This window comes from Ailuropoda melanoleuca, chromosome 11 (assembly GCF_002007445.2).
Source record: "Ailuropoda melanoleuca isolate Jingjing chromosome 11, ASM200744v2, whole genome shotgun sequence".
Classification (NCBI taxonomy): domain Eukaryota; kingdom Metazoa; phylum Chordata; class Mammalia; order Carnivora; family Ursidae; genus Ailuropoda; species Ailuropoda melanoleuca.
This window is the reverse complement of record NC_048228.1, coordinates 29775921-29796864: the sequence shown is the minus strand read 5'-3', so window position 1 is coordinate 29796864 and position 20944 is coordinate 29775921.

The following is a 20944-nucleotide window of genomic DNA, read 5'->3' as shown; positions in this document are numbered from 1 at the left end:
AAGCAGTTTCAGCTGTCCAGGCTGAAAACTCGTCCTAAGAAAAACAACAGAAGGGCTAAGGAAGGTGTGATAAACAATCAGTGGGAGGACATTGGGAGGCAGCACAGCAGAAATTAAAGCCAGCCCGACAGTCCATTTTTTTTTTAATGATTTTTTATTATATTATGTTAGTCACCATACAGTACATCCCCGGCTTCCGATGTGAAGTTCAATGATTCATTAGTTGCATATAACACCCAGTGCACCATGCAATATGTGCCCTCCTTACTACCCATCACAGGTCTATCCCATTCCCCCACCCCCCTCCCCACTGAGGCCCTCAGTTTGTTTCTCATAGTCCATAGTCTCTCATGTTTCATTCCCCCTTCCGACAATCCATTTTTAACTGGATTCAGGCAGCTGCACTGCCCAAAGGTCGGGCCAGCCAAGGAAGGAGATGCTGATAGGCTGGGCTTTTGAACGCAGATTTCCACTTCTATTTAAATAACAGAAAAGTGGGAAATAAACAAGCCCATTTCAGCCGATTAAAAGGCAGTTTCAGCGGCTAGTATGTTCAGGACCAATAGAGGAGCCCCTGTTCCTGTCTCCTATGGCTGCTGCCTAGCTGTCTGGGGGGTGGAGGGGAGGGCAAGCCACAGGGCGTCCTTTCCTTATCTGGGTGGCAATATTAATGAAGCGGCCACCTACCCGCCTCCAAGGAGAGTTATTAAGATTAATATAATGAGTGCTCTGAACCTATGCCGGTGAAATAAAGAAATTACCCATTTCATTTCCCTTAGGTATTTAGGCAAAACACATAAACTAAGTACTCCCAAAGGGCCAGAAAGATTATGGGGCCTTCTAGAACATAGCAGTTACTCTTCGCTCACCCAACTAACTGAAATTTTGCAAAGCCCTTAGGGATTTTACTGTGGAAAATAATTTACCTATGTATGAAAGACTGAATAATATTCTTTTCGGCTGAATGGGCCTAGCTTTGGGGAACTGTAGGGCACAAGGAATGATGGATGTGGAACACATACTTGGGATAATTAGTGGAGATTATCCTTTCTCATCTACTTTTTAAAGGGTAAAAAATGCCTTCTATCACTAGTTTGCATCTCTGCAGGGCTAAACAAACAGACCTGATTTTTAAAAATAAATCATAGAACAGAATGTGGAAACACCAAGTGCCCTCATAGTCTTGTCAAGAGATGACACATTTAGTCCATTAATTTTTACATGCTGTTGATATAGTTAATTATAACAGAAGGTTCACATGGGAGTATCAGGTGTTTACGAGGTAGTGCTAAAGTACATTTCATTGCTGCTTTGTTCTATCCTCTCTCATACTGTAAAAAGAGTTTGTGACGGTGCTTACTGGAAATAATAGTTGAATATGAATAGAAAACCTAATTGGTTAAATCATTTGATTGCCTTTCGTAAACCAGTGTAATATAGCAAACTATCAAAATCATAAGTAAGGACTCTGACTTAAGCATGATTTTTTATTATTACGATTTACTCATCCACCTGAAAAAAAAAAAACCAGCAGTAACACGTGGCAACAGGATGTTGGTCTGATGCGTATACAAATATGGAAGTTCCATGCCCCCCTCCTGTCTCAGTATAGTATTCGTAATATCATTTCTTACATCAAGTATAAATTCAGAATACCAGGGATGTTACAAAAAATGAAAAACAAATATGATGCTTTAACATATTATTCTAGCAGATACTGGGGTCTTGTGCATTCATGACTTGGAGTGTTGAATATTGATTATATGTTTCATTGGCCAATTTTCTGTCTTTATCCAGCAAGAGCCATTGTTGTTGAGGTCTTATTATTACAGTTATATCCAATGCACTGCTAATTTCATTTCACGAATTGTGACATCAGAGGAAACATGACTGGGTTTCTTAATCTATACCGTGGGTTCAGGGAAGATTTACGGGACACAGAATTCCCTTCGCAAGCTCATACTGTTGTTGCGAGATTAAAAGAGAAACCCTTATAATTAATGCTAAATATTATCCTTTTTTATAAAGAAATTTGAGCTCTTTAAATGCACACTACTGGGGCATCTGGGTGGCTCAGTCAGTTAAGCATCTGATTCTTGGTTCTGGCTCAGGTCATGATCGTGGGGTTGTGGGACTGGGCTCTGTGCTGAGCTGAGCACAGAGTCTGCTTTGGATTCTCTCTCCCACCCCCTCTGCTGGCCAAGCCCCACCCTCTGCTCTCTCGCACTCTCTCTTGCTTTTTCTCTCAAATAAACAAAATATTTAAAATAAACGCACACTGTCTCTGGCTTTCCTTGGTTATACTAACTTTGTAAATCTAGTACTTATGTGCAGTTTCAGAACAGGGTCTGGTACATAGCAAGTGCTTAATGAGTGATAGCTATTATTATTGCAATTATATTGTTCTGAAATTGGGGTTCTCTGTTTATCGCAGCAAGCACTAATGGGGCCAAATGGGGTTGGGGAAGTATTGTTAAAACAGAAAATTTATCGTCTTTCCTGTTTGCAGGAAATACAGAAAATATTTGCCATTGATTGGGAAAGATGACTTTTTTTTCTATGATAAACTTTTTTTCTATGATAGTACATAAGATTTAATGGGAGTGCAGGAAGGAGATCTCTCAATGATACATAAGAAAATAATGTGGGTACAAAGTTGTCTTGGTGCAAAATACAGAGTTATATGTATTAACTTTCCTATATTAATCTATGAAATGGTTTTCTGGAAAAAAAAACCCACAGGTATTTGAAATCATTGCCTAAAGAAGCACCCAAATATTTCAAGACACTTACGACTCCTGCTAACACTCTGGATGAGATAGGCCATCATCGGTTTTGTCTGTGAGGGTGCTGCAGCCAATAACATTTCCACTTAATGATGAAATACGCAATGAGTTATTCTAGAGAATAATACGATTTTCCATTAAGTAACGTAACCTGAAGACTTATTTAGTATAAGACAAAAAAAGCCCAATAGAAAATAAAACATGATATCTGCGGCTAAAAGCTGAGAGAATCTTCCAGTAGCAGAAGGCATTGCTTCTCTAAATTCAAGCGGAGAAATGGTTACCATAGTGACTTATCTCTTAAAATAGTTGTATGATTTTTTTCTTTTCATAAACAATGTTACGTATTATCTCCCTTTAAGTAAAGAAAGCTGATATGTTTAAATGCACACAGTCCCTGCTTTTCCTTAATTATAAACTATTTATGATTAAGGTGCCCGCATAAGAGAATGTCAGCTAGGAGCATGCAGAAGGTCCTTGACACTTTTCTAGGGATGCACCTTAAATAACCTTTGCAAGTTCCAAGTTGGGGAACACCACCATGGCATGGTATACCATTTCTCTGGAATTCTTACATGCCCAGTACCTGCCAAGTGTCCTATTCTCATGGGCAAAATTTGCATGGCTTTTGTCATTCATGTTTGTGTCCCAGAAAGTGTCCCAGAAAAGTTCCACATTGCTTCATGACATAACCTTATAGGGTTGCACAAGAAAATAATTAAATCCAAGAAGGCCCACATGTGGGCCAGATAGAAAAATCTGGTAGTCTTTAGAGTGGGTCTGACCCCCATTCTGTAAAGAACATTAATGTTAAAAAGCTTGACAAGGTCAGAGAGAAATTCTGTTTTTTTATCTTCATGGTGTAGTGGTTAGGCGTATGGACTGCGGGGCCTAACTTCATAGCTTCATATCCTAGCAATGACACTAATTAGCTGTATAAACTTTGATAAGGTACTTAACATAGCTGTGTCTCCATTTCTACCTTTAAAAATGAGAATTATAATAACTGTACCACACGCCGGGCTGTTGCGTGGATTAAATAAGTTAATACACAACACACTCAAAGAATATCAGCCCTGATTATGATTATGAATTTTGCTCTAACTTTGAAAAATCCCCAATGCCCCGGTGACATTTTTATGAAAAGGTAGCTAGGGGAGTGTTCACATGTGTTCGAGGGTGTGTATAAAAGTGTATCTTTTGTACATATTCATTCATTGGCCAATCGACATTCAGTACCTTTTAATCGAGTATTAACTACCTGTTAGGGACTGAGAATACAACAGGGTCCCTGTCTCCAGGAAGATTATAGTTTAGAAAGGAATGTAGACAAATAAATATGAGGTTACAATTAGTGTGATAAGTTAGGGGTGCTGCAGGGAGCTATGGCAGCTAATGAATGATATGAACACTACCATATTTTGAAGGAAGGTTTATGGCCTTGCTCCTTGGTGTGTTTCATGGACCCATAGCATGAGCACCTTCTAGGACCTTGTAAGAAATCCAGAACATCTGTCCTCAACCCAAATGACAAAGAATCTGCTTTTTGAAGAAAAGGTGATTCATATTGTATGCAATTAAAATTTGAGAAGCACAGATTAAGGAGAAAAAACCAGTAAGACCAACTAAGCATTTGTAAAAATTTCCTAGGCCAATTAATAGAAATATTTATTGAATTCCTACTATATGCAAAGCATGGACTTGACCGAAACGTGGATTCCCAGCTGTACAAGTGTTTGCTGATTCTTCAGAGCTCCAGTCAGACATCATGGCCTTAATGGATCTAGTCAGTGCTGTGTGGCTTTTAGCCCTTGGGCCTGGCTCGTAAAATCATGCACAGCTATGTGAAAACAGTCCAATTTTCCGAGTAGACTGTAGTACATAAAAATAAAATCCTGTTTAATAAAATTGAGATACTGTCAAACTGTAAATTGTTTCAACCTTGTCGAAGTGGAAGCCAATTATGTAACATATGGAATGGGCTTACTTTGTTAAATGTATTTAAAATGATCACTCTATGGAATGTTGTGTTTGGAAACAACAAATTTGGAAGGAAGGGTGTAATACAGAAAGATATAGATCTGATTACTTCCAAATTTACTGGAGAGGGTAAATATAGCTATGCAAGTATTCATCTCTCCTATGATTATACCATAAAATATACTTTAAAACATTGCCTTGGCTTTTTGAAATATTGTGAGGGTAATTGAGAACTATTTTTATGGATGATGGGTATGTTATGGCGGAGGCTTTAAATTGTATATCGCTGAAGCAGCCTTTTGGGAGATGTCAGTATAAGCTATAAGCACATTGAAGTGCATTCAGTTGTGTGATATCATTGATGCATCATATGTAAGCTGAGCGATGAATGGCACTTAACAAATTAATGTATAGCAATACATAATCACCTTTGTGGTAGGTTTAGATGTCCATATACTAAACACAAAAAGAAGTACTCACTTCTGTATGGATATCAGAGCAGCCCACCTTCGTGATTTGACTTTAGGCTCTGACTCAACCAGACTAGGCTTCAAATTCTGCCTTGGATACAAGTAGGCATGGTGCAATGAACTTAAATCCTTTGAATTTCAGCTTCCTTGTCTAGACTATGGAAGGTTCAATGGAACAGTGTACGTTAAGTTTCTGCAACACGAGTCCTACATGTTAAGAGCTCATTCAGAGGTGGTCATCCCCAAAACCCATAGCTTGTGGGTTTGTTCATGTGAATACACATTCTATTGCATATTATAATAATTCACCCAGTTCCATGTTGGGTTTTTCAGGATGGTAGGAGGTTTTATTCTGCTCATAGTGGGCAATCAAGAGTGCACTAGCTGGAGAATTAGGAGACCTGGCCCCACATAATAGTTTCTATACTGGTTTTAACTCTGACTTTGGACAGGAGTTGTCTATGGATTTAAGAGCAGTGGAGCCTATGCCCTGGCTTAATGTGTCTGGGAGGTAGAAAGAGAGGAAGTGGACAGGGTTCCCATACTTGAGAACGATTCCTGATGTGCCCTGAGGATCAGGTGAAATAACAGGAAATGGCTAGGTCTGATGCTATGCTGAGGGCACGATTGATGGACGTCTTGGTTCTAACCTGTGGGTGACAAATGACTAGACGGTGGGTGTGTCATCTCCCCCCAAAGCCTGAAGTCTCAGCATTGCATTGGATTTCAAACCCTTGACATGAGCATTGGGTCTATGGAGTAGGAGGATGAGGATGGTTGGGGAGAGAATGGCATTCAACTTACCTCTTCCTTGGGGGAATGAGGGAGAAATACCAGATATTATGCGAAACTGGCATAAAACAGAGCGGTAGTGTTTACGATTGCACAACCACCATGCGAACTAGGTTGATTTTATTTATGTCTCTCTACCAACACAGCTATAGTTCTAATTCTAAAAAATGCATTTAATTTTTTTCTTTTTTGTTCAATTTATGCATCTCGAAGCGGCTTTCTTGGAAGCCTACTTTTAGCATTTATGTCTAACGTAAGAGTTCCATATCTAGTGCATTTTGTAGCTTAACCATTATTGAGATATTGCTGCCTGCAAAGAAATCTATATATAAAGTACTTCTTAAAAAGTATTTTTAATGTGTTCTGTTTTTAAATGGTTACTATGAAAGCTCTATATATCAGGAATATTTCTGTATTTTCTACATCAGGGAGCTGTTTGTAGATTGACATCATAAAGGTATAACTCTTTTAGGCAATGATGTAGGTGGAATCCAACAAATTTTACTACTAAATTAGTAGTTAACTAAAAATTAGTTTTAGAAGAATGATCCTTATACTTTCATCTTCTTAAGTAGTCTAGGGAAGGAGCGCCTGGGTGGCTCAGTCGGTTAAGCGTCCAACTCTTGATTTTGGTTCAGGTCATGATTTCAGGGTGGTGAGACTGAGCCCCGTGTCCTTCTCTGCCCTGGGAGTGGAGCCTGCTTGAGATTCTCTCTCCCTCTCCCTCTGCCACTAACCCCTCTAAATAAATAAGTAAATAAGTAAGTAAGTAGTCCAGGGGAAGTGTTACTGAAGTAGGTCTCGAAAACTTGAAACAAAATGATAAAGTTAACAAAATAGCATTGACTTTGAATTCACAAATAGCCAACTTAAAAATTACAAAGTGAAAAATCAAATTCCTGCTGACTTGTACTCATTCTTTGCCCACCACCCACAGGAAGTAACAACGCGTATCAGTTTTTATGTATTCTTCTAGAATTTCTTTATGAAACTAAAAGCACATACTAACATATATTTCCGTTTTCACTCTTTTTAACCCTAAAGGGAACTATTATACTTATGTTCTGCACATTGCCTTTTTGCACTGACAACATAGCTTAGAGATTTTTGCATATGAATACATTTCTCTCTCTCTCTCTCTGTTTGCTGCTCTGCAGTGTTCTGCTTTCGTTTAACCAGTACCCCACAGAAGGACATTTTGATTATTTACAGATTTTTGCAATTACATACAGTGCTGTAATGAATAATCTTATTCATAAGTCACTTTGGGTTTGGGCAAGTATATCTATAAGATAAATTCTCAGAGGAGGGACTTGTGAAGCAAAGGGTTAATGTGCAAAATATAGTTTGAAAGATCTTGATAAATTATCCTTATAGTGGTTGTCCAGTTTTGGGCACCCACCAGGAAAGTATAAGAATTTCTGTTTCCTCATAGTCTCTCTAACACATATTCATTTATTTCAGACATATTTTAAGCATATACTATATTTTTTGTATTGTTTTAACATGCTCTAGAAACTCATTGTTTAGGTGTTGTAAGTTCTCGTATTTTAGGTAGGAATGATATTATTATCCTAATTTTAAAAAGAAAGAAACTACAAATGGAAAGTATTAATGATAATTCTCAGGAAAAACTAGAGATATTTTATATGCTTCCTGATTCCTGACTTTTGAGGGAAAGCACTGGGGCTGTATCTACATTGACCATTATGACTTCACCAATTGGCCATCTCAGGAAGCAAGAATATAAATATATAAATGTATATATGTATATATATATTTAATTTCACCACTTATATTAAATTGTCAATCAGATTTTTTTTTTTTTGGTTATGTGGCGTCATTGCTATGTTTATTGAAGCCAACGGCCCTTTGACTTCTGTTAAGGAGAAAATATCCATCAGAGCAGAAAACAATATCCTTTAATATAAAACTTACAAGATGCCTGTAACTTGATTTGGATGTTCAAATAGTTAAATAACATTTCTCTCTTTTCATTGCAAACCATGACTTTGTTATAGCTCACAGTGGAATATTCAATTCAATGCAAGGCAGTACATCAAATGTTTGTGGATGTCACTACTGAGTACAGGTGAGAGCATGGATTGCAGTGCAGTTTGGGGAAAGTTCTTGGTCAGCTCTGTCCAATTCCATAGCCACTATGCATTTGTGACGCGTGTTAAAATGTGACTAGTCCAAAGTGAGATCATATAAAATACACGGCAGATTTCAAAGATTTAACTGAATATAAAGAATATAAAACATCTCATTAATAATTATTATGTTTGTTACATGTTGGAATGGTAGGATTTTGATATATTGGGTTAAATAAAATGTATTACTAAAATTAATTTCACCTGCTTCTTTTTATGATTTTTAAAAACATGGCTACTAGAAAACTTAAAATGTTCTATGTGGCTTGCAGTATGAGTCACCTTAAATACAGGACATAGAAATATAGGACAACACCGTTCTTGATCTTTGTCACTTCATCTTAAAAAAGAAAATATCATAGATCTTTTCTATATATATCAGGATTAGAAAGTCCTTAAAATTGTACTCAGTACGTAGTAACTACCAGTTTTGGGGGGTCATTCTTATGGAGGCATACTCTAAATATATTAACATCCCTCTTTTCAGTGTAGAGGTCTATGAATTTTGAACGATCCCTACAGTCATGTAAGTACCACCATGATCAATATATACAACAGTTCCATCTCCACAAAATATTACCTCGTGTGTGCTTGCAATCAACCTCTTGCCTCAGCGCCAGCCCTGGCAGCGCCCCTTGGCAGTCAATGGTCTCTCCCAGGGTGTTAGACAAATGAGGTCACGCTATACAGATTTTTGAGTCTCGTTTCTTTTGTTGCACATAATGCATTTCAGATTCATCCAAGTTGTTGTGGGCATAGTTCTTTCCTTTTTATTTCTCGTCCTATTCCATTGTACAGATGTACCAAACTTTGTCTAGGCATTTGCTAGTTGAAGGACATTCGGGTTGTTTCCAGTTTTTAATGATGATTAATAAACCTAGTAGGCATACTTGCTTATAGATTTGTGTATGAACATCCATTATCATTTCTCTTAGATAAATGCCTAGCAATAGGCTTGGTGAGTCATAGGATAAGTGTATGTTTAGTTTTACAGGACACTGCCAGAATGTTTCCCCCCAAAATGGTTTCATTTTGCATACCCACCAGCACCATGTATAAGTGTTTCAGACGTGCCATAACCTTCTCAGAATTTGATATTGTCATCCTCCTCCACTTTTACTTTTTTAATTTAGTCCTTCTAATAGGAAATGTAATGATATTTCATTGCGGTTTTAATTTTTTTTTTTCCTCAGTGACCCATGATGTTCAACATCTTTTTGTGAATTTCTTTGCTACCTGTATCTCTTCTTTGGTGAAATGTATATTGAAATCTTTTGCCTCTGTATTTTTATTGCATTATTTGAGGCTTGAGTGTTCTTTATAAATGCTGGATACAAGTCATTTATCAGATATGGTTTTGCAAATAATTTTTCCCTATCTGTGGTTTGTGCTTTTATTCTTCTAACGGAATCTTTTGAAAAGAAGTTTTAAATTATGATGTGGTCCAATTTATCGATATATTTATAGGTCATATTTTTGTTGTCATACCTAAGACATTTCTGCTTAATCAAGATCACAAAGGTTTTTCTATGTGTTCTTCTAGAAGTTTTATAGTTTTATGTGTGTATATATGATTTATTTTGAGTTCCTTTTTTAATTTATGGTGTAAGGTGTGGCTTGAAACTTTTTTTCATACAGCTATCCAATTGTTTTAGTACCATTTATTGAAAAGCCATACTTTCTCCATTGAAATGCCTTTGCATCTTTATGAAACATCAATTCACCATACACATACCAGTCTATTTCTGGTATTTATTGTATTCTATTAATCTGTATGTCTACCCTCTCAGCAGTATCACAAGCCTTAAAATCAGGTAGTGTGAGTCTTCTAAATTTGTTCTCTTTCAAAATTATTTGGCTTTCTAGGGGACCTTGGTGGTTCAGTCATTTAAGCTTCTTTCTTCACCTCAGGGGTCCTGGGATGGAGCCTCAAGTCTCCATGACCAGGCAGGCTCTCTACTCAGCAGGGAGTCTGCTTCTTCCTCTGCCCCTCCCCTGCCTGTGCTTTCTCTCTCTCTCTCTCTCTCTCTCTCTCTCTCTCTCGTAAATAAATAAAATCTTCAAAAATTATTTTGGCATTCTAGTTCCTTTGCATTTTCATATGGATTTAGAATCCATTTACTTATTTTGAAAGAAAATATCTCTTGAGATTTGTTTGGAAATGCATTGAAGTTGGAGCAATTTGTCTCTCAACTTTCTTGAGGTTTCCAACAATAAATGTGATTTAAACTCTCTTTTCATTCAGGTCTTCTTTGATTTCTTTCATTAGAGGTTTATAGATTCCAACATCCAGAAACCGCATGAATTTTGTTAACATTCTTTCAATGTTATTTCAAAATTTCAATTTCTAATTGTATGTTGCTAACACACAGAAATACAATAGAAGAGCAGAAGTACTATATAGAAATAAAAGAATAAAACCTACCAAAAAATATATATTGACCTCTTCCCATCATTCTTGCTAAACTCACTTATTAGTTTGACTATTTTTTAATAAATTCTTTGAGATTTTCTCCACAATCTGCAAATAGACAGTTTTATTTCATTCATTCCAATCTGTATGTCTTTATTTTATTATTATTTTTTTTCCTTTATTGCATTGACAAGATCCTCAAGTGTGATGTTGAATGGATGAGCTGAGAGAGGACATCCTTGCCTCATTGCCACTGATGGGGGAAAGGACTCAGCCTTTCAGCATTAACTGTGAAGTCAGCCATAGGTGTTTCAGAGATGCTCTCTATTAGACCGAGCAAAGTCTCTACTGCTCTATTTGCTAAAAGCTTTTATTATGAATGGATGATAAATTTTGTCAAATATTTTTTTAGCATCTTTTGAGATGGTTACACAGTTTTCTGCTTTAAACTGTTGATATGATGAATTATACCTTTTGATTTTAGAATGTTGAATGAGCCTTACATTTTCCTTTTTTTTCTTTTATCATTTGTTTATTTACTTGAGAGCAAGAGAGAGAGAGAGAGAGTAGGGGGGAGGAGCAGAGGGAGAGGAAGAGAAGGAGACTCCCCTGACGTGGGCTTGATTTCACAACCCTGAGATCTTGACCTGAGGCGAAATCAAGTCAGCCGCTTAACTGACTGAGGCACTCGGGCACCCCAAGCCTTATATGTGCTTATGACGTATTACTGTTTTTACATCCTTGGATTCAGTTCACTAATATTTTGCTGAGGGCTTTTGCTTTTATTTTATGAGGGATATTTTCTGGCATTTTTTTCTTTCTTGTAGTATCTTCGTCGGCTTGGGTAGCAGGGTAATGTTACCTTATTAAATGATGAATACAGTGCTTCTCCTCTTGTCTTTTCTGGAAGAGTTTGTGTAGAATTGATGTTAAATTTGTTTAAAGTTTCATTTTAAATATCACATTCTTGGAGGAGACTTTCCTAACACCCCAATCTAAATTAGGTTCCTTCTGTTATTAAAACTCTTATTGTCTTTATAGATTGTATCAAATTTATAATTATGTACTTATTTGAGGTTTATTTCTTTAACGTTTGCATTCTGTTCCAAGAGTCTATTCCCATGTCTGTACCGTTTAGCATTATATGTCCATGCTTAGCACAGTGTCTGACATCTAATAGATGTTTAATAAATTATTGGCTCAATAGATACATGAGTCCTGAGGATTTAATGAATGTCCTTGTCCTTATTCATCATTCATTATTCCAATTACGAGCATTAGACCTATAATTGCTTATTATGTATTCATGTAAACTTCCTACAATGAACAGGAAAGTACTTTAGACACAGCACAATCTTAGTGGGTAGTAAAAAACATAATATTGTAACAGAAGTAGATAATTGCCAACATATCAACTTATAACTTGGAATTAGAATTTCCATAAATTAACTTGATCATGATAAAAATGCTTCTGTCTTTACTAATGTGAACTGACAAGCTACAATTTTACAAACTGTTAGAACTCATATTTAGTTTCAGCATGAAAAAGAGAACTTAATAGAAACTGCATTTTAGTTACTTAGCTTTTAAAGATTAAATATAATAAATTTAAGTAAAGAATTCAGTGTTATATATGTTTTATGATACTTTGAATATTGGCTAATTTTCTTTTTCTTTTTTTTAAAGTAAAACCAACTAAATATATTTTGGTTAAAACAAGTAGCAAGCTGTCAGAGTGGGAAGCTTCAGGGCTTGTGGTCCAGATTCCGAGGCATGGAAGCCGCCTTATCTGCTGAGACAAAGAAAAGTGTTCAGGGAGGCATTTGCAATTTCAGTGGCTTCCATTTTAAGTCATCTTTCCATTTAAGTCACCTTGTTCTCAGTGAAACAACTGCTCTAATTCTCTTTGCCAGCAGCGGCAGCATTTTGGAGAATGGAAGAGAAGTGAAGCCTCTGGTCAGCTACATCTGATAGAAGAACCCATAAATATGTTCAAACAGGAAATCTGAATTCAAGCAGAAGTGATATTTCCTGGCCAGTCCACTTTCGTTCATTAGTTCTTTCCTTCTTTCAACAAATGTGTTTTGAGGAACTAATATGTACCAAGTGCTCGGTAGGGGTGGGAATAAATTGGAGAGCAGCGTGATGTAGAATTTGTCTTCGTGGAGCTTATGGTTTAGTGGAGGACACAGACAATATACAAGAAATAACAGTAGGTAATGTTCAGTCCTTTAATGGTGGATGTTAGTCAGGGGTGGGGCTGTCCTGGGAAGATTTCCTGTTTAAGCGGATAGATGAAAGATAGGCGGGAACTAAGCATACGGAGCAGGGAGAGGAATAGAATAAACATGATGGGCAGCAGAATTAAGACTATTAATAACAACCAATATTTCGTGGGCACTTATTAAGTGTTCCACAGGGACAATTTCATTTGTTTTTTACGAAGACCCTATGAGTTGGGTGTTATTGTTTCCAATTTAGGAAGAAGGGTGAGGATTCTGGGACACAGATAGTTTAGAAACTTGCCTCAGGTAACACAGGTGGCAACCCAAGATTGGAATAGTGTTGCTCTGTGTATGGCTATTCGCAGAAAAGAAGTTCAGGCTAACTGGAGTGTATAATGCCCATGGGGGGAGGTTGTTGGTGGGGAAGTGAGTGAATGAGCCATGTCAGGGAATAACAAGGGAGAGGATGGAGGTAAGGATCAGGTTCCTAGGGGTTTTTCAAGCCCCGTAAAGGAGCAAATTGAATGTCACTTAAATGTTAGCCATTTTCTCCCACAATTTAAATTCCTACCTTCAAGTATTTCTTGAGCCCTTTCATCTTACTTGATACGGTGAAGAATATTGCCCTGACTCAGCTGAAATGACATAAATATGGTAAAGACTAAATTCTAGTGGAAGATTGTTTCGCTTGAGGAGGGTTTTTCCAGGCCAGAGTCAAATAATCAGAGAAAGCTTTCTTATGTGAATTTACAGCTTCCTGACAAACTGTGTTCATTGTCTATAGTTTTCTTTCCCGAAATATATTTATTTTATTTTTGTCTTTGGGTTGGAATCATTCATTAAAGATTATTAATTTATATGCTACCAGACACAATGGACCGTCCTATTCTATTGTAAGAGTACATCACACATAATCTGTTATAAAATATGAATCATTACATTTTGTGCATGGTTTAATTTTTTTTTAAGATTTTATTTATTTATTAGAGAGAGAGAGCCAGCGAGAGAGGGAACACAAGCAGGGGGAGTGGGAGAGGAAGAAGCAGGCTCCTAGGGGAGGAGCCTGATGTGGGGCTTGATCCCAGAATGCTGGGATCACGCCTGAGCCGAAGGTAGATGCTTAACGACTGCGCCACCCAGGCACCCCTAATTTTTAAAAAATAAATTAACTCAGCTTCAAAGTTTTGAAACACATACCCATTGCATAAGTTCTTCTTTATGAGTGGGAGAGGAAGGGGAATAGTTTTTGGCACGAATGCCATGGTGTACGGCAGTGTTCTGTGCATGTAAATCACGCTGTTGAGCGTATCAATGTGCATGATCAGTTGGCACTAAGTGTGGTGGTCTTAGGAGGCCCTCATTTAACCCAGACATGAGTTGGTTGCTGCAGGAGGTTCTTAGCCCTAGCTAATCACGTTACACCAAAGGAAGCCTGGAAATAGTGTTGCTCAACACAGTTACATGACCGTGCTACTTTCCCCTACAGAAAACAGAACAAGCACACGTCTTTTCAACCGTGGGTCAGTTGTTTCCTCTTTGGAAACAGTGAAAGGACAGGTAGACAAAGAATTACAATTAGGAAGATTTCATTGTGAATTGATTTCTAAATCCATATATTTTCAGAACATTGGGCTCATAGCTCAACATTTTTATGAGTGAAACTGGGGATGTCTAATGACCGGCAGAATGGTATAAAATCTAATTTTCTTTCTTTTTTTTTTTGGCAGCAGTGGATCAGAGATTTTACAGATCTTCATGACCTACATGATTATTATTGTATGAATCTACTTTCTCTTGTTAATAACATTTGAGATTAGGCATTGCTTATGAAATATGTGTCTTAGAAAATGAATTAGTCTTTGTAGATCTCCTTTTAAAAAAGTAAACATGCTCAGATGGAGATTTTTCATGGGATAAAAGCTTCTTTGGATTACTTCAAAGAATTGTCCCAGCAGGCCCCTCTGGAAGGAAGTGGAATTCTTGTCTTTGTGTTGGCTGGAGTCTCTGCTCAGGAGACTTGACCTTTGTACTAGGAATGCAACAAATTCTAATTTTTTGGTTTGCTGATTTAGGGTTAAGGAAAATCTCCTATCTTATCATCAACCCTTTAAACCTGGAAAAAAGGAAAAATTGTGCTTTATGGAATTCTATAAAGTGAATCTGGGAGCAGACAAGGAGAAAAAGAAGACAGCCTCCTTTCATGCATTAGGCATTCATTTCGCTCCAGAGTTTGCAAAGGGGCCCCCGAGAGCCAAGGCAGCCTGATACTAATTGAGCTGACACATTCATTCTCTTATGCACAAGAGTTGTCATTTAAAAACATTAAAAGTGAAAAGAAAAAAAAAAATCAATGATTGACAGTCTAACAGGACTAGTTGACTCAGCGACTAAGTCATCAATTTGCCTCATTTCTGGAAGAAATCCAGCATTTGACAATTAGAGTTTTTCTAGAATTTGAAGTGGTAAAAGCAGGTCAACCCTCCTGGACTTTGTCTCCTTTTTGAACAGGGGAGCTTTGGTCTGACAAAGCACAACGGGCCTCCTCATGTGCACCTTCAAGTCCATGAGGTACGGAAGAGTTTGCCCATACTGTGGGCCGGTGCCTGCTCATTTGGGGATAAGAAGAACCGAACCAGCCAGTCAGTCCCTTTGCAGATGCTTATGGTCTTAAATAAATATTTTGCATCTGAACAAGGAGAGCCTTTGGTAAAACCAAAGTTGGTGAATTTTATCTTCAGGGATGGCTACCCTTCCTCTCTTTGCCACCTGAGCACCTTTTCCTCGTTCCCACTGTGGGCACGGCAGCATCTTCTGGCTTTGTGAGATACTTAGCCTGACAGCCTGGCTTCCTTACTGGGGCAAGTTTACCTTCCTCCCAGTGCCTCTTGCTCTGGGCCTTTCCCGTCTCTTCCCACAGCCCTTCAAAAACTCCCTGGCTTACTTCCCGTTTCCAAGCGCTCTTACTCGTAGGCATTAAGAGTGGGACTATGCATCAGATAGTCTGTAATTCCTGTTAATACATTAGATTGTCTATATTTTTATCTCTCTTGGATGATATGATGTCTTCGTCTAGTTAAAAAGATGAAAATTAAAACATTTTAACAAAAGAATGGGGGAGGGAGTGCCTTTACAGGCCGTTTATTTCACATTCCTTTACTAATTGTCTATTCCATGAACACCCAGAACTCATTTTGTGGATATGTTTATGTTTCTTTTCTTCTTCAAGACATTTTAAAGAAACCATAATTTAAGCAATTCGAGAGTTTTCAAAATAAAGAAGAAAGGAAAAAATATTGCCTTTACACGTGTTCCATATAAGTCTTTAGGGCGGACGGTCCCAGAGGCTACAGTGATTTTGTCTGTTCATTTTAGTAGACTTCAAGATATAATCTAGTTTCATTCTCTTACTTTAAGAGCCAAGAAACAGAGATACAGGGAAGGGAAGTATTTATAAGGTCAGAGAGATTGGTTACTGGCAGAATGGGAACCACAACACAGTTTCAATATAATTGATACGATATATTTTATTTCAATGAAGATTAATAGTTTCCAATGTTTATTATAAACATCGGGGTTTCATATGTCATGTTATAAAGATGATTCTTTTAACACCATTCTGTACTATCCCACCTCCTAAGCTGTGTCTCTCATTTCCTTTTATTTTTATTTTATTATTTTTTTTAGATTTTATTTATTTATTTGACAGAGATAGAGACAGCCAGCGAGAGAGGGAACACAAGCAGGGTGAGTGGGAGAGGAAGAAGCAGGCTCATAGCGGAGGAGCCTGATGTGGGGCTCGATCCCATAACGCCGGGATCACGCCCTGAGCCGAAGGCAGACGCTTAACTGCTGTGCCATCCAGGCGCCCCTGATTTCCTTTTAAATCTAACTCCAATTCACCTTCCTGAAAGAAAATGTGTGTGATTACCTTGCTCCAAACTTACTCTACTTGACATCTCATTTGCCTGTAGGAAAAGATTTTCAGTGTGTTTATGTTTAGGATGCATTCATTTATTTAAAAAGGAAGTTACTGTGTCTAATTTGTTTGCCTCATTTTCCCCATAACTAATCATCCTTCTTCTTCCCTCCTGGCATCCATGGATGCCCTGAAATGTGGATGCCAAAGTACTTCTGATTTTCCTTGCCCATCCTGCGTCCCCCCTAGTCTGAGACCGGAAGTCGTAGTGGGAATTAAGCCCAGCATTCTCAGGGCAGATTGCAAAGAACAGCAACTGCATCTCTTCTTCCGGAGGGTGTGGCTGAAGGGAGACTGCTGTCTTTTTACTTATAGTATATTAGACGCCAAAGAGATCTGTAAGTAGTCTGGAGGTATGGAAAGCTGGTTGTAAGGGCGGACAAAAGCACACGATTTTTAAAAGCATGAGGGAAACAGCATCCAATTTAAATCAACCTCCTGTCTCTGCTTTTTATACCCTTGCTGTGAATTCAGGAAAATGAGCTCCCAATTTAATTGCGTTGTGGGTGTGCGGCCATGTGGCTGAGTGCTGGGAGATCTAAGCATTTGCGCGGTAAATGATCCCTATAATGCCCTGAAAGAATGAAGGCTTCCTGGAAAATCTCAAACTTGCTTCTTGGGAGTTTATTTCTCCCTAGTGCAATCTGATTCACCATGATATTTATAGTGAATGTTTTGATTTCGTGCTGGTGCCTTGGGCTCACAGTGTATTTTTCTAGATGGTGTTGTCATGTAATGTGACTTGCAAAACTATTTAAAGGCTAAAGCAGGCTTTTTTTCTTTTTTTTTAAAATTCTTTTAGGCAAGAATCAAGATTGAAGGCTGCACTAGGTTTTCACACCTTTTTCTACCCCTCCTTGCCCCTGCTAGACCCTGACAGGGATTTCGATGCTTAAGAATTAATAGAAAAACACCAGAACAAGTAAGATAGAGCATGTCGCTCCCTTATCCATGGCTGAGGGTAGAGATTTTAGTTTCTTTCTCAAAGATATCAGAGGTGAAAGTCAGTCTGATTTAAATCCAATATTGAAAGGATTCATGCCATTGTGGGGTGCTTATCATCGAGGGATCTTGCTTCCCCACTTCTGAGATAAATAGGACAGAAGACATATTCTGTAGCAAAGGAGATTCTCTGTTTCTTTTTTTCNTGTTGTGGGGTGCTTATCATCGAGGAATCTTGCTTCCCCACTTCTGAGATAAATAGGACAGAAGACATATTCTGTAGCAAAGGAGATTCTCTGTTTCTTTTTTTCTTCCTTCCTTCTATTCCCTGCGGCTGGAGGTATCAAGAGAGAAACTTTGTCTAACAGTGTTTGGAAATTACTCCATGAGAGGTGATCGGTATTAGCAAGATGAACTTGTTTTCCTTTCCTTTTCTTTTTTTTTTTTTTTTCCTGGTAGGTCCTTGGTTATGAAGAATCTGACTGACTAAACTTATTTTTGCAACAGCCAGTGAAGCTCACCTACCAGGTTTTCAGGCAAAGCCAGGAATGGCAGCCATTGTGAACTCGAGAAGCCTCCAGGATGGAGCTGGGATGTTGTGGGGAGATCAGAGCGGTTGCGAATACAGATGGGAAATAAGGAGGGAGGAAAGAGGAGGAATGGAGGCCAGCGAGAGAAGGACCTGCAAGATCCCCCTCCCAGGCTCTAAAATTAAAAGAGGGGGGCGATTTGGGCCCCCCTTCATTTGGCAGTGTGGGCCACTCCTGGAGTCATAGTTGGCTGCTACAATTTGAGGTTAGTGCTGGTATTTTGTGAATAAAGCCAGAATAAAGCTGCTAACTGTTTCACGATGTACAGGACAGCCCCCCACGACAGAGATTCGTCACACTCAAAATGTCAGTAGTGCTGTGGCTGACAACCCGCTCTAAGCAGCCAAGAAAGAACTGGATGGGAAAAGTAATGCTGTGCACCACTCTTTGCAAATGTGTGCATGGTCAGCCAATCAGAGGCTGCTTTCTTTCTGGTAATGCACTGCACCTACCAGCCCTCCCAGACATTGCGGGCAAGCCTGAGGTTTTCCATTGGGTTCCCCCCCATCATTCCTTACCTAACTGACACTCTCTATGTAAACATAAGTACAGATAATTTTTTCTTGGCACGTTAAATCTCTTTAATCTTCCTATGTTATATCTTTAGCAGTTCTACTTTTGACCCTTACCTATCTCATTAGCAGAGAAATACTTGTTAAAAGGGCACTCCTTAGGGGTGCCTGGGTGGCTCAGATGGTTAAGAGTCTGCTTGGACTCAGGTCATGATCCCAGGGTCCTGGGATCGAGTCCCACTTCGGGCTCCCGGCTCAGTGGGGAGTCTGCTTCTCTCTTGCCCTCTGCCTCTCCCCCTGCTCATGCTCTCTCTCTCTTTGTATCTCTCTGTCTCAAATGAATAAATAAAATCTTAGGGGCGCCTGGGTGGCACAGCGGTTAAGCGTATGCCTTCGGCTCAGGGCGTGATCCCGGCGTTATGGGATCGAGCCCCACATCAGGCTCCTCTGCTATGAGCCTGCTTNGTAGAGTCTTCAGACACATCGGTACTTCAATGAACAAACAAAGACTTCTAATTTACCTACTAGCAAGGAAAACAGACAATAAAGACAGTAAACAATAAACATAATAGATACATAAGGGATATAATACACTGGGAAATTTTAAGCAAAATATTTTAAGTATTTTTAAATAAAGAAAGAAGAAGAAGGTAAGGGGGTGAAGGCAGAGCAGACGGTGTGCAGTACTAGCCAGGGCGGGGAGGGCAGATCTCACTGACAAAGTGACACCAAGTGCAGAGGTGAACCAGGGAGGCAGCGGTCATGTGTATTCTTGTTTTCCTCCTAACGCCAACCTTTGGTAAAAGAAGCCCCAGCTGCAGTGATGAACCCAACAATTCCGAGTGCACCCACCAAATNAAATACACTGGGAAATTTTAAGCAAAATATTTTAAGTATTTTTAAATAAAGAAAGAAGAAGAAGGTAAGGGGGTGAAGGCAGAGCAGACGGTGTGCAGTACTAGCCAGGGCGGGGAGGGCAGATCTCACTGACAAAGTGACACCAAGTGCAGAGGTGAACCAGGGAGGCAGCGGTCATGTGTATTCTTGTTTTCCTCCTAACGCCAACCTTTGGTAAAAGAAGCCCCAGCTGCAGTGATGAACCCAACAATTCCGAGTGCACCCACCAAATTTTCCTCCAAGGCAGCCTGCTTCCCCGAGCAGCCTTTGAAAACGGTTTTGCCAATCCAGTTTGTGAATTGAGTCGCTAGCCTTAACTTTAAAATGTAGGTCTTCTCGAAGCTCAGGAGTTGGGTTATGGTTCAATAATTTCTCGAGGCCTCTGTGGTGTTAGTGAAAGTGAACAGAGGAGGCTTTCCAAACAAAGACGGCTGCTTGGCCAGCGCTGAACCTGCCATCACTCCCGCTGTGCAAGCGTAAACAGCACATGGTGTCACTGGAAGCCACGCAGCCTTCATCTTACTCACTCGCTTCAGAGAGATGGTCGAATACCATTAAAGGGGATGCCCTATGTAGAACGCTATGGAAGGCAGAGTCTGGAAGCATAAAAAGCTCATGTCTAGAAGAGGCAGACGTGGATGGCATGTCTTCCTAATGTGCAGTTAGGTGGAATCAGGACAGAAACCCAATGTCATAAACATACAGGGGACCAAGAGGAAGAAGTCACAACTGGGCTCCCGGGAAAGCACGGCATCTGTGTGAGTCTTCACGGATGAGACAGTCAGAAAGAGGAGATGGGGAGGCGTTCCCAGGGTGAGAAAGAGTAAGAGCACGGGAGTCGGGAGGGGAGGCTGCCAAAAAGCTTTTTGGAAGCTGTAGGTTAAGCGTACATTCTGTGATCACAAACACATTTTTGGGAAGGAACGGCTTAAAGCTGTTACGAGCCTGATGTTTTCAGACCATAGACCTTGGGATGGGCCACAAGATTCCCTCACACTCTTCTCAATTCCAAATGTGAGCTTCTGTATCAGCAAGGCAATGGGACTATGTTGGAAGGGCTAGGTTTCTTTATAATATTTTTCTAATGTGAACTTCAGTTTTTCATTTGAGCATCCTCGTCCAAGAGAAAGACTCACCAGCCTGAAACCCCCATTCTCCCGTGCTCATGCTTACGGACTCTTCCCAGAATCATGGTCGGTAAAGCTGCC